Raw genomic sequence first — 15,377 nt, 5'->3', positions numbered from 1 at the left:
ATTCCATTCATGCCATGTTTCTATGAGTCCTGCAGTCCTCTCAGTAGGTTTTGATCCCAACTTTACATGTGCCTTGGATGCTCCAGTTGCCTTCCATCATAGCAAAACTGGTTCCCTGTTTTTTTTAGTTGCATGGTGTCCCCAAGCACTTTGTTTTCAGGCCTTTAATGTATTATTTGCCATGGATGCACAGATAATGCAATGGATGCCCGATTTATTGCGTCTTACAGAGACACTGTGGATTTTTCCCACTGCAATCTTCATGAAGAAGTTTATTTATTCTGTGAAACTTCAAAACATTCAAATTTAAACATTTTGCTTTCCCTTTTATGGCTGTGAAAAAGAGAGGTGAGACCTCAGAATGTGAGCCTTTTCCACAGTGTCACTGACAGGCAGCAGATACCAGAGGCCAGGGGAAACTGAGAATACACCAAACAAGATTTTATAAGGGTGCAGGGCAGGGTCTGCGGTGAGGAGCTCACTGAGCAGTGCTGCTGGGGCAGGTAGCAGGAGCTGAGAGGCCTCAGCCCTCCCATAGTGCTGGCTTGTGCAGCAGGGGCTGGGCTGTGTTCCCTCTCTGGATTATGCCCCTTTTTGTGGTGAAAAAAGTAAAATTCACTGGAGATGCTGCTGGGGACAGGCTTGGGGAAGTTTCTCTCTTTTCTTTGCTAATTAACTTGCTAAGCACACACTGAGCATGATGCCAGCTATTGCCCCAGGACAGGGGCTGTGTCTGCTCCCAAGTGGGGGCACCCATGGTGACTCTCTGGCACCTCCATCCCCACCTATGGCATGGGGGGAGCATTTAAAGGGGTTTGTGAAGCTGACAAGAGGTGATGTAAAATACTCCGAGATCCTCAGGTGAAATCCACTGATGAAATAACCTGTTATCACTGTGCATCTCATCAGATGTCCCTGAAAATCATCCTGGCAGTTTCATGTGAGTAATGCAGGGGTGTATGCAGCCAGCAGTGTTGGTAAAGGGGTTTTCCACTTTCCAGGTGAAACAGATGCTGATTTGATCCTGGTGACAGTTACACATACAGCAGACAGTAATTATGCTGTGTTCCTCCCGGGGGTTTATAGCTGGATGAAGTCCTGGTCACTAAAGAAAGTAAAGCCAGGAGGTGGCACTGCACTGCAGGAGACCTTGGCAGTGTAGGTGCACCCTTTGTCAGCAATACATGAGCTTGGTTGGCTTGCCTTTGCACTTGCTTCCTCTCCATCAGCCTCTGCTGCTGAAATCCTGTCTGTGTCCAGACATGGAGTGAGGGGCTGTGGCTGGATCCCATGGGGTAGGAGGGCAGCAGCTGCTGGGGTCAGGGAAGGCAGGGCACAGCACTGAATGGGTTCCAAGGCAACAGGGTTATGTGGTTTTCTGGGGGCATGGAGCCCAGGTTCTGCCCCTTAGGGTGTCCCTGCCTGGCTGTGGGTATCACAGGTATGCCCAGCCCTGGCGTGGGCACCAGAAAAGGCTACAGGCACCCAGCTGCAAATGGCAGGGCTGAAGGCCTGGATAGAAGAGGAAGTTTTCCAGCTGTCTTGGTTTCTGTTCTTTCTTCAGGATTAAAATCTGATGGGTATCTAGGAGAAGGTTTTATCCTTGATATTGGTCCTCTTAAAGCCTTCTCTTTTCCCCGCCTTTGCCCTAAAAGATTTTTTGTTCCCTTGCCTGTTTCCCAAAGCTTTTCCCTTTCTTTGTTTCCCTATCACTGAGGGGGAAAAAAGTTCCTAAATGCAAACCAACAGCAACAAATTAAATAAATAACTCAGACTTACAGGAAAAGCTTGTCTATTTTTGAACTTCCTCTGCCGAACATTTTTTCTGACTCCTTCAATGCCCGGTGTCTCCTGCCACCCACCTCTGGGCTTGGGCACATCCACAGGCAAAGCTGGAGTGGTGCAGAGTGGGAGCCTGCAGGGACCCTCCTGGGGCACCCTAACCTTGCTGCCTCATGGAGTGGTCAAAGTTCTTCCCTGAGGGAGTGGGGAAAGGGGGCGTTAATGCTGGTTTTGAAAAGCAAAGGAATTACTTTGGCTAGCCAGGAAATGTTCATACATGCAGGGTACACAAGCAGTTGCTCAAATTCTCACCAAATCAGATTATCCAAAAAACTGTGCCATAAAAGCAGCCTGATATCACATCACCTTAATGAGAGTGCTGTATTCCCAGGCTGATAACATAAAAATGAGCAACTAACATGTAAAATAAGGAAATACTGTATTTCTCTAAGTGCTTACCTACATGGCTCTTTTTCCTGATTTGGATCCTATTTTCTGCAAAACCAGTTTTTTAGGCAGGATTATCATGGCTCATTCAGTGAATGCCTCACTCCAGTGTGCTTTCTGCAGCTTTTTTGCACTTGGATCCTCTGTTAATAAACAGCCTCTACTGTTTACCTCCCTGGGGGACTGTGAGAGAGCCTGCAGTCAAAGGGGATTGAAAACATCATCTTTCCTCTGCTACTGAGCTGAAAAGAAAAGCCTTCTGCAATGCCTATGGGACACAGTGTTCATAGGAATCTCAGCTCAGATGAGGCCAGGAATAGCACAGGGATGAAATTATACATAGGGGGCCCAGGGACACAGGTGGCTGCTGGAGAAGGGGTTAGCCAGAGGGATGGCTTCTCCTCCAAAGTATCATGCAACTCCTCCTTTGTGCACAGAGGGAGAAATCTCTCTCAGCTGCCACAAGTGACTCGTAGAAGGAAGAAGGTGGATCTAAAAACCAAACTACAAATCAGGACTAAAGATCTGTACCTTCCTCTGCTACTATGCAGAAGAACATCAGAATTGAAAGGCAGATTGCTTTTTGTGAAACAAATTGCAAACAACTGGAGGGCTTTGAGTGCTTGATCTATTTATAATAAAACCAGTGGAAAACTTAATTTGCTTATTTTCCTAACACTTAATAAAATAGCTGGCAAACAGTAGTGATAAACCACTTATGTTAAAAAACGCGTGGTTTCACTTCTTCAAGAAGCCTTTGCCTGTAGACTCTGCTCACCATCAAGGGAGACTGGAAATTTGGAGAATTGAAATATAAACACATAAGCTAAAACTCTGTGAACAAATATTTCATTACTCATTTCTTGGCATTAAAGCCAATACCTCCAGTTCTTCCAAGATAACTTCATATCACTTTAACAAACATTCAAAGAAATAAAAAAGGGAGATGTCTTTAAAAGTGTAAATCCTCTTCCACTGCAGTCAGCTAAGCTGCTGCCAATGGAGCCATTCACTGTGGGAATTTCTATGAGGAAGCCCTGAAACAAGCTGAAACTACTTGGTGAAGGTGACATTTTTGATGAATATCTACACTCACAGAAGCCTACAAACCATTTCACAGTGTTTTGAACAAGGCTGGGAAGAAGAGGATGCAGAGAATGTGTGGGTGGTATGCTCCTCTTTACAGCTATTTTCCAAGTCCTTCCCTAATAAGATTTTTTAGAAGTGCAGTTGAGGCTCTCTGAGAGGTCCAGGAAGGCTGGTGGCCAGGCAGTGCAGCCAGGGGTTTGCTTTGGAGGCAGCAGGTGGGCAGTGGGATGGATGCATTCCTTGCCTGGCTTTGGCAGCCCTGGGATCCTCTCCAGGCAGCACAGGGGCAACACTAAGGCAGTGAAAAGGTGCATGTAACTGAGACTGAGAAGTCTCAAGGATGGACAGGTGAGCCTGCTGGGGAGGTGAAGGGAGGCTGACTGTGTGTCTGGGTTTTTGATTATTGTTTCTGTTGTTCATGTGCTGTGTTCCCTTAGGATGGTCTTTTGGCTGAACTCTTTCAACCATCGGTTCCCACAGTATTCAACATTTTTCTAATGTAAATTAGCTCCTTCTTAAAGTCTCCCTTGAACTGCACAATACTTGGGAAGTTCAGAGAAACAGTGATGCTCTGAGGACAGGGAATTTTCAAAACCCCTATATAAGTAGCTGATTATAAAATCCTTGCAAGTTATTTGTCTATATCCTCATTTTTCTCATTCACCTGACATTTGCCCACACTCTCTATTGGTGCAGCAGCGGCTGAAAGAGGCATCTGGTCTGTGTCAGCCTTTATCTGCCTTTTTTCTTCCTACTGTGCCTCATTATGTATGCTCAATAATTCAATTCAGATTTGAAAGGAAATACATAAGAAATTAACTGGCAAGACAGCAGCAGCTGTAAGAACTCCATGGGAGAAGAAATCTATGAACTAATGGACTTAGTGGCAATGTAATACCTAGACATGACTGCAAATTGCTTCAGCACATGTGAGTCTGAAAACAAAGAGAGGATCCAAGAAAATGGAAAGGAGTCAGAGGAAAAATATCTGTGAAGTGGCATTTTTCTTGCTCCTCTCAAGGCTGTAGATGTACTCAGAACACAGTAAGGCACTTTGCAGAGCAGGCGCAGGCAGGACAATACAGTGGGCAAAATCCTCAGTAGTGCAGTGGCAAAGTACATCACACTTGCTCACAGTGCCATGGGAGCTGCCACCAGGACTCAGGACATGGTGGCAGCAATGTCCCAAATCCCTGGGAGCACCTGAGGCTGCATTCTGGGTGCTTGCATTCCCCACCTGTCTGTCCTATGGAGCAGGAATATGGCTGTGAGGAGTTTGCCATGGCTGTCCTTCACTTGGCACCTGTGAGATGGTTGGGTCTGAGTAATTACACACTTTGAGCAGCCTTACTACAGATATAGAGACAGCTCCAGAAATGCACTCTGCTAATTACAGATTTCAGTGGCTGATGGCAGGAATAAAACTGAGACACTTCCCTTAGAAGGCCTTAGAAGGCCTGTGATGCCCCCCAGCTTCTAAGAGTCCACCCCAGCCCTGGGGCACTGTGGGACTGGGGACATTGCACCTGTTATGTTAGCCTTTCTTTCTTTTTTTTTTTTTTTTTTTTTTTTTTTTTTTTTTTGCGGGGGCAAGGGTTTATTTTGGTTTTGAGTCAAGTGACATAAATATTCCCTAGCACTGGGGAGCCACATTTATTTTTATAAGACTGAACTTGTCTCACCTCAGTGTTCAGGGCAGTTTCCTAAGAGAACTGTGCTCACACAGACTTCCTGCCCCTTGCTGGTAGCTGCTTCCATCAGCTGGGTCTCCCAGCCTGCCCTCAGGCCAGGAGATGGACTGGGAAAATGCCACAGAGGGATGCTGGGCACAGCACAAGTGACAACAGCCAGCACACAGAAAGCCAGTTTAAGGTTACAGGTTCTGTGCTGCAGCTCTGCCCATAATGGGGGGAGTGTTTCAGCTATGAGAAATGCTGCTCTCTTCAACCAGAGTTTGCATTTGGACAAAGTGGAAAAACAGGTACCCACAGGCTATTGGGATGTGGTTCTAGTACCCAGAACCACCATACAAAATGCTGTCAGCATGAGGTAAAGAGACTCCTTAAAGAACATGGCTGAAATTAGTCCTAGATCAGCAATTCTTACAGTAGCCCTGTGATGTAAGGCCACTATGAATTGTTCTTTTTATCTTGCTAATCATAATAGCAACAGCAAAGTTTTTCTTGGTGTGTTGTATTTGTTTTGCTTTCTTAGGAAATAATAAAAAAAAAAAGATGGAGGCACTGTGGAAATAAGCGTGTGTCCTTGTCCACTAAATGAAATCTCTTCTGGCTTTTTTTCTAGTCCCTTTTCCTGGGGCACTTGCCCAGCTCAGCTGGTCAAGTCCAGCATGATGAACTCCAATTCTATGTGACAGACTTGCCAGGAGGTGAGGCACTGGGGGCTAGGCATGGGGAAACTTCTTTCCTGAGCAAGTCTTCCTGACTGAGGTACTGAAACAGGAGTCCTGGCATGGAAGCCACGGTGGCATGAGGATTACAGCTCGTGGCAACCAGCTGGTCCCCAGAGCTGGCGTGTAGAGCCACCATCCCCATGGCCCACAGGGTGTTTCCATGGTGTCAGCATGGTCCAGGACAGCCCCGCCATTCCCTCCTCTCCCTGCAGGTTTGGGACAAGTGTCTGGGGACAATGGTAGGTACAGAGGCAACAGGGGCTCAGCCAGAGGCTGTTTAATTGACCCAGGTGTCCCTGTCTCACACTGGGAACTAGAATACAGGAAGGTACAGTGGTTTTTAGATCTCTACTACCATCCTCTCCTTTCCATTCACCCCTTGTACTGGGTTTGCTGATGGTACAGCAAAGGGGCTGCTGGCATTGCCTGCACTGTGCAGTTATCTACAGCTGTAAAATTAGGTCAAATGCTTTGAATGTGATTACAGAACAGATGTCAGGCCCATCTTACAGTGACTTTGGACTATTCAGAGAGAGGGATGTTTTGATTCCAGTCATCAATACAGGGATACAGATAGCACAGCAGTAGCAGAACAGATGTCCATGAGTCTTTCAGCAATAGGAAAAGGAATTTAAAACAGACTCATTGGAATGTAACGAAAAACAGGTGAGTAGGAAAAAAGAGAAAACAATTGCAAATAATTTCAGGTTTCCAGTTCTTTAAAAATTATAATGGTTCAGGTATGTGATGAGCAGCTGCTTTCTCTGAAAAGCAGGCAAAATATTAAATCAAAGAAAAAGGAGAATGTATGTACATATGTATGCACTTTGAAAGATTCCTGTTGAATTATGAATACCTTCAAATCATAAAATATAGAGCCTGTCAGTGGTTTCCATAGAAGTTTGAACATGCAGTTTCACTTGTTCACAGTGCAGTCTCTGTGTGCTATCACATTAAAACCAGAGAGAAGCAAGAAAGACACAGAATCATCTTGTAGGTAAAATAAAAAAACCCCAAAAAAACAACAAAACAAACAAACAAAAAAATAAAACCTACAAACCTGATTGACAGACTGAGTAATTTTTAATGGGAAATTAAGAGAGGAGAGATACGAGGAACAGACTTCTCTAGGAATTGGCTTTTATCACACAAAAGTCAATAGATTAACTGCAAGAGGTGAAGTGCTTCATTCCCTTGGAAAAGTGGGGAGGTTAAAAATGCGAAGGTTCACCTGTAGCAGCCAGCAGCTGCACCAGTGCAGCAGAGATGCTGCAATGGGACACGGCTCTTGCAGTGTCAGAGATGCTGCAATGGGACACTGCTTTTGTGCTGACAGAGGCAGGAGCTTGCACAGCTCTCCATGGGCACCACCAGTGTGAGGACTACTGGGAATACCCAAAGCTGTCATGGGGTGGAGGGCATGACCCTGAGAATAGTACATCAGGGGCTGACAAAGCAGAAGCTCTGGGTTTGGCTGTAGCCCTTCCAGTGCTTCCTCCATGCCATGTGCCCAGGATACCTGGAGAAAGGATGTGCCAGGGTGGGCTGTCACAGCCGTGGAACTGGGGAGATCTATGGAATGAAACACAGGGGCCTTGCAAGCGGCTGTGGAGCCCCAGGCAGAAGGGCAAGCAGGGCTGAGGGTGTCATGACACCGGCAGAGTGCTGGAGCTCCGGCACCCCACGCCCAGCCCCGGGCAGCCCACCCCGCTCCCGGCCCGGCACGGCCCTGCTGCCCCGGGCTGCCCCAGGGGTAACGCTGCTCTGGTCAGTCACAGCACATCCATGAACTGAGAAATCCTTGCAACTTCTTTTCATCACTAATTTTGTTGTTTGGGGTTTTTTTGTTGGTTTTGGTGGGGTTTCCCCTCCATGCCTTCGCTTTTCCTTTTCTTTCTGCTATTCTTTTTAAATATTCCAGTGTGTAATGCTTTCCTGGCCAAAAAAGCCAATAAGAAAGGAAAGAGAACTTAAAAACCTGCCACCATTCTGAAGTTCATTCATTCATAGTGTGGGTGTAAACAGACTCAGCTTTAACAACATGGCACACATTCTCCCGTGGCTGCCTCTCTTACTGGTCATGGAAACAGGAGAATGAATATTGGCTTTTTCCAGAGCGTCATCATGAATCATTGTGAGTAGCAATGACGGGCCCGGAGTGCAGTACCAAAGTGATCTCTAAGGGTAAAGCCTTGCGTGCCCGCCGAGAGAGGGGCCGCACTCTGCCCTGCGGCCATGGCCGGCACTGAGGCGGTGCCCGGGCTGCTGCCCGCGGGCGGTGCGGGCCCAGCGCCGGGGCAGCCCCGGGGCAGCAGGGCTGGGCCCGGCCCGGGAGCGGGGCGGGCTGGCCGGGGCTGGGCGCGGGGCGCCGGAGCGCCAGCACGGCCCTGTCCCCGTTCCGCTGCCCTCGCACGGCTCCCGGGTGCCTCCTGCCGGCGGCGGCTCCAGGCCCCGACCGCGGGCGGCAGCCCCACGATAGAGCTGCTGCTAAGGCGGGTCAGGTCCCGCAGTGGGGCCGGGGCTGTGCGGGGCCCGGGCTGAGCGGGACCCGGGGCTGTGCGGGCCTGAGGCGCGGGGCCGGAGCGGCGGCCCCGCAGTGGCACCTGCTGTGGGGGCCGGGTAGCGCCAGGGTCTAAAGGCCATTTGCCGGCGTTTCGGGGCTGTTTAGCACACTCTGCCCGCCGCCCTCTGATGGGATTTCGGCCGGATTGCGAGCCCCTCCAGCGGCAGTTCTGGCTGCCTGAGCACCCGGCCCGCTCGGCGAAGGGGCACATTTGTGCAGACACCTTCCCAGAGGCTCAGCAGCCGCTGTGCAGCGCTCACTGGGGTGGTCTGCGCAGAGCCCTCATTCCGGTCAGAGAACAGCTGTAGCTTGAGCAGAGTTTACTTCCCTAGCCTGCCATCTTCAAAGTGTCTTTGCAGTAATAAAAAGAAAACATTTTTCCTTTGCAGTTTTTACTTACTCTACTCATGCTGCAAGAGTGACCTAGCGTAAAAAAAAAAAGTGTTTCTTAGTGCTAGATATAGATATACTTTTATAACAAGTACTGGAAGATAGCAGTCATCTCTGATGGATTTTGGAGCATGACAGAAAGTCTGTTACTGGTTCTCTTTGTTCTAGATAAGTTATTCATAGCCAGGGCTCCCACGGCAGGTCCTGAGCCCACTGAGGCCAGGCTGCCCCTTGTGGTGGTGGCCGCCAGCCCCAGATGTTGTGCTAGCACGAGGCCGTCGCTGCATTGTTTAATAATTTTGCTTTTGTTTTCCTTTGCAGAACTGTTAAAACCAGCAGACATTCAGGCAAGCAGACCAAGACTGGGAATGCTAAATGTTGCACACTCAAAACCATATGAGCAAAGCATTTGCTTGCCCTCAAACCTAGGGAACAGCCTACTAACACCGGTGATAGATGATGAAGGATGGGCTGCAGGAACTGGAGCTTGCTGGGAATCTGGGAAGGGCCAAGGGTGTCTGGCTGATGAGCTCTTTGCCTCTTGGGTGCTGCAGGGGGGGCCCCTCCTTTCTTCCCCATTTCATGCAAGGGAAGGTGGGAAGCTGGGTAAGGATCTAATAGGGGGAAGAAACATGTTCGTGGGCATCCTCCTAAGACAAATTTCATTTTCTTTGAAGAGCTTTGCTCTCTTTTCTGTTAAGACATATGGAAATTGAGTGCATTGTTGCTTACAGTCATGTGGATGTTGTTTTTTCTGTTGTGACTAAGGATTCAATACTGTGTAGCACCCTGTAATGTGGTCTGATAGGGCATCTTCAGTTTGCCACTGTAGACAAGTTTCTTTGATTGCTTTGTGACTAGTGCAATTGGAAACATATTCCAAACACAATGATGGGAAGAAAGGGAGGCCTGTATTTCCCTTCAGTGCTCTCCATGTGATCTCTCTGGATCATGTACCCATGCAGTTTTCTGTGGTTCTTTTGCATGCCCCAAGTGAAGTAAAAGAAGCTTTCTTGACCTAAAAGGAGCTATTCTTTCAAAGCATGGGGTTTTCCTGGTTTGTAATAAAACTATCATTATGTTTCATAAAGGTACAGCTTCTGCAAGTGCAGTCCATAAACGGTGTCATGGGATGTTTTCAGAGCAACTCAAGGTTTGTTCAATTTCCACAGAGATCATGAAAGTCTTGCTATTGACAAGATCCTGCTTTACCTCAAGTTCTTATTTCATCAGAAGAGAGGTCTCTCATGCTCCTGTGTCATGTCTGCAAGCACTTCTGGCTGCTGACCCATGTCCTTCATGAAGCTGTGCCAGGCACTGATTTACCAGAGATGCAGTAAAATGATGCATCCTACCTTCAAATTCCTAGAGACAGAAAATGAATTCATAAGCTTTGGTCTGCAGGTGTCAACACACAATTGTGTCTGACAGGTGGGAGAGTTCAGTCCTCTCCATTGGCTGCATTCAGGGTTTTCAAAGACCTCTATCAGCATTTTTCAAGCCTGTACACACTTGAATTGGAACAGTAAGAAAACATCCACAAAACTCAAGTTTTGAGAATGGACTGCGGAAAAATCTTGAAAAAGTGAAGTGGAGATCCAGAAACTGTGTGTGTCTGATCCATTCTTGCTTTTCTATGTTCTAATAATTCTTGTACCACGTTGAGCAAAGACACCATTGTGGTGTCCAAACCAGGTGAGATCTGGCAGGTTGGATCCCAGAGGTGCATGTACCACTCCCCTGTAATGCCTACTGCACTTCAAAGGCTGATTTTGTATTGGCTTTGAGACAAACTGCAAACTCCAGTCCAGCCGTGGACTTGCTATAGAGAACACAAAAAGCTTGTCCATGGGTATAGTGACTTGCCTCTTTTCCAAGTGATCCATCTCTAGGAAAGGAAAATTCAAGGGTCTTACATTAATGTGAGCTCAGTGATCAGGGAATTTGCTGTAGGTAGTGGCTCTGCTAATTGACTTGAGTGGAAAGACCATCTCCCCCTCTGCTCCTCCTGTTCTTTCCAAGCCCAAAAGGAGGAGGTAAGGACACAGCCTGCCTGCTGTGTGCAGGCAAGCAAAAGGGGAGGAGAGCACCCTCCTTTGCTTGTGTCTCCAACAGCTTGGACAACAGCAGTGTGGAGCTCACTTTGTGGCAAACCAAGCAACCAGCTACTATTTCTGAGACACATTCTGCTCACCTAGATTTAGGAAATCCACACAGGAGTAAGTAACACAAAAAGAGTGAAATGGGTCTTAATTTAAAGGATCTTCAGCTACCCCCAGCCCCAGTTTCTCCAGCTGGGAGTTTATTCCTGTCATTACATGCTTAAAGTAGAGATCAACTCTTCCTTCCTGTTCATGCAGATCTGGGAAAACTGGTTGTACTTTGTTCAGAGAAGAATAAACAGCAACCACTAACATGGTCAGCTCATTCCTACCATCTGTCAGCTCATTCCTTGATCTGTCAACTCCTTTTGCTGCTTATTTGCTGGCAAAGAAACTCAAACCAAAGGTCCTTTGGGAGATGCAAAGACAATAGAAGGAAACATTTGCCTGGTATCTGGTGTTACCACAAAGATCTGGCCAGTGCACATAGAAATATTTGACTTACGATGGAAAATTTAATGGTGAATATTGCAGGAATAGAACCTGTGCTTCGAAGGGCTTATCTGTTCCCTGACATACACTCCAATTGTCTGTCGTTTTCCAGCACACTCCTCCCTCTGGAGGAGGGTACTGGTCACAGCATCTCCCCTACTCATTCCCTGTTTTCCATTCCCAATCCCAATTTCCAGACTTCCAAATTTAGAGTGCTTCCCATCTGAGTAGTCCTGATGTGGAGTACAATTTAATCACAAGACACTGGCTGTCCAATCCTTCCTGGAGTTCTTCCTTAGGTGCATTTTGGCTCTTCCCTCTTGCACAAGAAACATCCTTGTTCACTCACAAGCGGCCACTGCTCTGTGCAGCTGCTGCTTGTTATCAAGAGGTTTCTGTGTGAAACAAAACCTAGTTATAAAAGAAGGGAAAAAATGTGAATTCCCTGGGGCTGGGCATGAGGCTGTGGGACTCTCTTAAACCCCTGGAGATTAATTTCTGCTTCTGCAAACAAGCTCTGAATGAAAAACTTTGCCTGCTGGAGTCAACTACTCCCACCACAATTAATGTGTAGGAACTCAACATATGTGGAGGTTGTGTCTCTGGAGGTATTGTGATGGACCACTGTCACTGCAGGAAACCTAGAAAAAGTGGCATAGTAAGTGGGCATAATTGGAAAAATTAGGCTGTTTTCAGTGAATTTACTAACCTTTCATTTAGTAACCTTTCATTGTCATTTTATAAATATTCAGATTTACTGATTAGCCATCCAAGCAAAGGGGTTTGCAATGGAAGCAACTACAGATCGGGGGACAATGTATGTGAGTACCAGGAGAGCTCATGCCACAGCAGCATCAAGCATAGGGTTGTGTAATTTGAAAATTTGGGTACGCATCCGTATTGCACTAACCTGAATTTGTTTTGCAGTGGAACTCAGCTGGTTTTGAAGTGGAAAGACAAAAGAACTTACCGATAGCACAAGGGAAAAGGCACATAGAGGGTGTGCCAAAAGCGTTTAAAGACACATTCAACAACTGGTATTCAGACATGAAGAAGAAATTCTGCAATAAGCACAGGTAAGACAAGCTGTTCTATATAAGGAAAAAAAAAAGGTGGTTGAGAGCTAACAGCACAGACAGTCTCTTTTTCCAGAAGTTTGGAACTAAAGTGTAGAAATTTCATATAGGGAGTAGTATAGAAATATAGGGAAAACCAGGAACATAAAGCTGCCAGTCTCCTCCAGGCCAGAATTGCCACAAAATGGCATTTTGAAACTAGATAGATAAAAGAAGCTTTCTCAAATACTGGGAAGCAGGAAAGAGATGGTCACAATGCTAACTTCAAGTGTACCCAGGATGCTGTTCCAATGGACAGAGAGTGTTCAAAGCTGGAAATTTGAGTCCAAATATATAAATAGCATGACAACACAGTGTGGAAAAAGTACCTAAAGGAACACTGCAAACAAGCCAAAAAAAGACTTGGTGATGTACTGATCTCAGGGTCCAGAGGTGTCATTACAAAATCATGAAGTGTGGCCTCACTTCTCCTTACTTGAGAACACACATGCAAATTAATGCAGGCTGCATTAACAAGCACATGTGTACCTGAGACTACAGAGAAATGTAACACATGCCAAGCTAGCAGCCAAATGTGGGTTCAAGAGTCACAGACAGTAGGGGAAGGCTCTGGGTCACTCATTAAACTCTGAGACCTTGTTGTTGTTAAAAGATGAGCAAAATTGGGAAATGCAAGAAAACTGTTCACGTTTTGCTGAGTTTTCAGATCTGAGTCTGCTAAATTAATGTTTTAAGTAAAATATCACAATTTTATAATATGTTTCCAACTAGTCATTTTACAGCTTTCCACAGATGGTCTGAAGTATGTATGAAAATATAATTCAAATGGAAAATTCCATGCCTTTAGAGCATCCTTACATGCTCTCTCATATGCACCTCCTGCATGTCCTGCAGCAATAGTTTAAATGTTACAATTTCATGACCACTGGTGGTTTTGTGGTGGTGAAACGAAGCTGGAGAAGTGGAAGCAAAAGAAACAAAGCAAGAAAGAGTGATGTTTCTAGTAGGAAAACAAAATGTGCAAATGCAAGAGACTTGCAAGGGAAAGTAAAAGAATCAGAGGAGGTGATGTTAGCAGCACTCAGTTTATCTAGGAAAGGATAGGGGTTGGCTGAGATGCAAGGTGGAGAGACCCCATCAGGAGTGGGAACCAGCAGAGCTGTAGATGTTAGCTGAAGCCCTCCAGATGAATGAGGTGGTCTCCAGAAGGTCACCCAGGAGACATTTGTGAGGGGAGGAAGGAGTAGATGGGCTTGATGTAGACTCCCATGTGGAAAGGGCAGGGAACAGATGAGGGCAAGGAAGGATGAATAATGTGCCCAGGGTGGGAACAGAAGGAGGATGCTGGCATCCTGGTCCAAGGGTCTTTGTGGAAAGAAAGAAGGCAGCAGACAAGAAAAGCAATTCCATAAGACAGGAAGGAATACAGCTTCAAAGGGAATTTGCAATTAATGGCACCAGAAGCAGCAGCACAACCAGAAGGATGGGGATAGAGATGGAGGAGTGAGAGGCTGTGAAACTTAATGGTGCAAGCACTGGAATAAAGGTAGAGATCAGGGTTGTTAGGCTGAGGGTAGAGTTAGCTGTGGTGCTGGATTCTCCCATTCAGAGAACAAGGAAGAAGAAAGGGTGGGATTTAGGGACAAGGGGAAATTATAAGCTGCTTACCTTGGAAGTCTTGATAAAGGAGCCTGGAGGAAAGTGAGGATTTGGAGCTGTGAAGGATTGAGTAAGGCTAAAGGAGGTGGCAGAAGATACAGTTTCTGGGGTATTTGGATAAGTAGGAGCAGAGTAATGCTGTTGACTGTATAAGAGCCAGGAAGAGTACAGGAGAGGAACAAGCCTGGCTCAGACGTGGGAGAAGCTGGCAGTACCCCTGCACAGAGGTGGAAGAAAGAGAAGACCTGTGTGAAGCAGTAACCTGAGGTGGTAGGCAAGGGGTCTAAAGTGAAGGAAACTGTTGGAGGACTGGGAGAGAGGATGGAGCAAGAGGTGTTAGGAGAGAGCACAGAAGATGTGAGTAGTAGGGAGATATAGAGGAAGGAAAGGGTAGAGCAGTGCAGCAAAGCTTTGTGAGGCTGAGGAGTGCAAGAGAAAAGGGGATGGGAGTCAAACAGCAGAGGTAGTGTGAAGGTGGAAAGGATGGAGAGATGGAATTATTCCAAGGTGGGAGGGAAGAAGAAAGACAAATGAATAGGCAAATTGTAACTAATGCAATAATTAACTGCTACAGCAGTAATCTGATTGTTACCCAAAAAAGAGGATGAGGCAGGGAGTTCGTGAGTGAGGGGGAGGCATGATCAGGCTGGTAGAGAAGCAGAAGTGGGCTGGGCCCAGTGGGGTGCAGAGGCAGCGTGGCAGGGAGCAGATGCTGGGGCTGTAGTTCCTATGGCAACATAGGAAGGCAAATGCAACAAGTGTGCCAACGTGGCAGCGTTAGCAGGGGACAGCTCCGTGCCTTTCTGTGTCACACTGCTCAGGGTGGGAGTGGAGCCAAGCACCATCCCTGGCCACCAGGACAGCATGGCTCTGCCCCTGCAGAAACCAGCACAAATTACTGGCAGGTTTTTACTGCTGTGAAATGGGGGTCTTGTGCTCTCTTTCTCCAATCTTAGGAATCCCAAAGCGCAGCAGAGTGAGAGCTGCTGAGGGGCCTGTGTGCCCCATGGCGAGGGGATAGCTCTGCCGGGAGCGATGGAAGAGTGAGCATCTGCCCTCCTCATGCCCATGTGCCATGGGGCTGGGGGCTTAAATCTCCCATGCCCTGGCTCAGCATGGCCTGCTGCAGCTGGCACATACCTCCAGGTGCCTGCAGTGTGTAGATGCCCGCTGTCATAGTGTGAGGCCAGTCTGCCTACAGCAGGCAGAAAAAGCACATGGCTTTCACAGGATGGGACCTTATTTTTCACTCATAAATTTTGGCAGAGTTTTCCCTTCCTTTCGTGTATCATCTCTTGTAATTAATCAGCAGTTTGGGTCTGTAGCTACTCCACCGTTGTGCTCATGTCCTACACTAAACAGCT

The sequence above is a fragment of the Molothrus ater genome, chromosome 9 (assembly GCF_012460135.2).
Source record: "Molothrus ater isolate BHLD 08-10-18 breed brown headed cowbird chromosome 9, BPBGC_Mater_1.1, whole genome shotgun sequence".
Lineage (NCBI taxonomy): Eukaryota > Metazoa > Chordata > Aves > Passeriformes > Icteridae > Molothrus > Molothrus ater.
The sequence above is the reverse complement of the archived record's forward strand: the minus strand, read 5'-3'. Positions refer to the sequence as shown.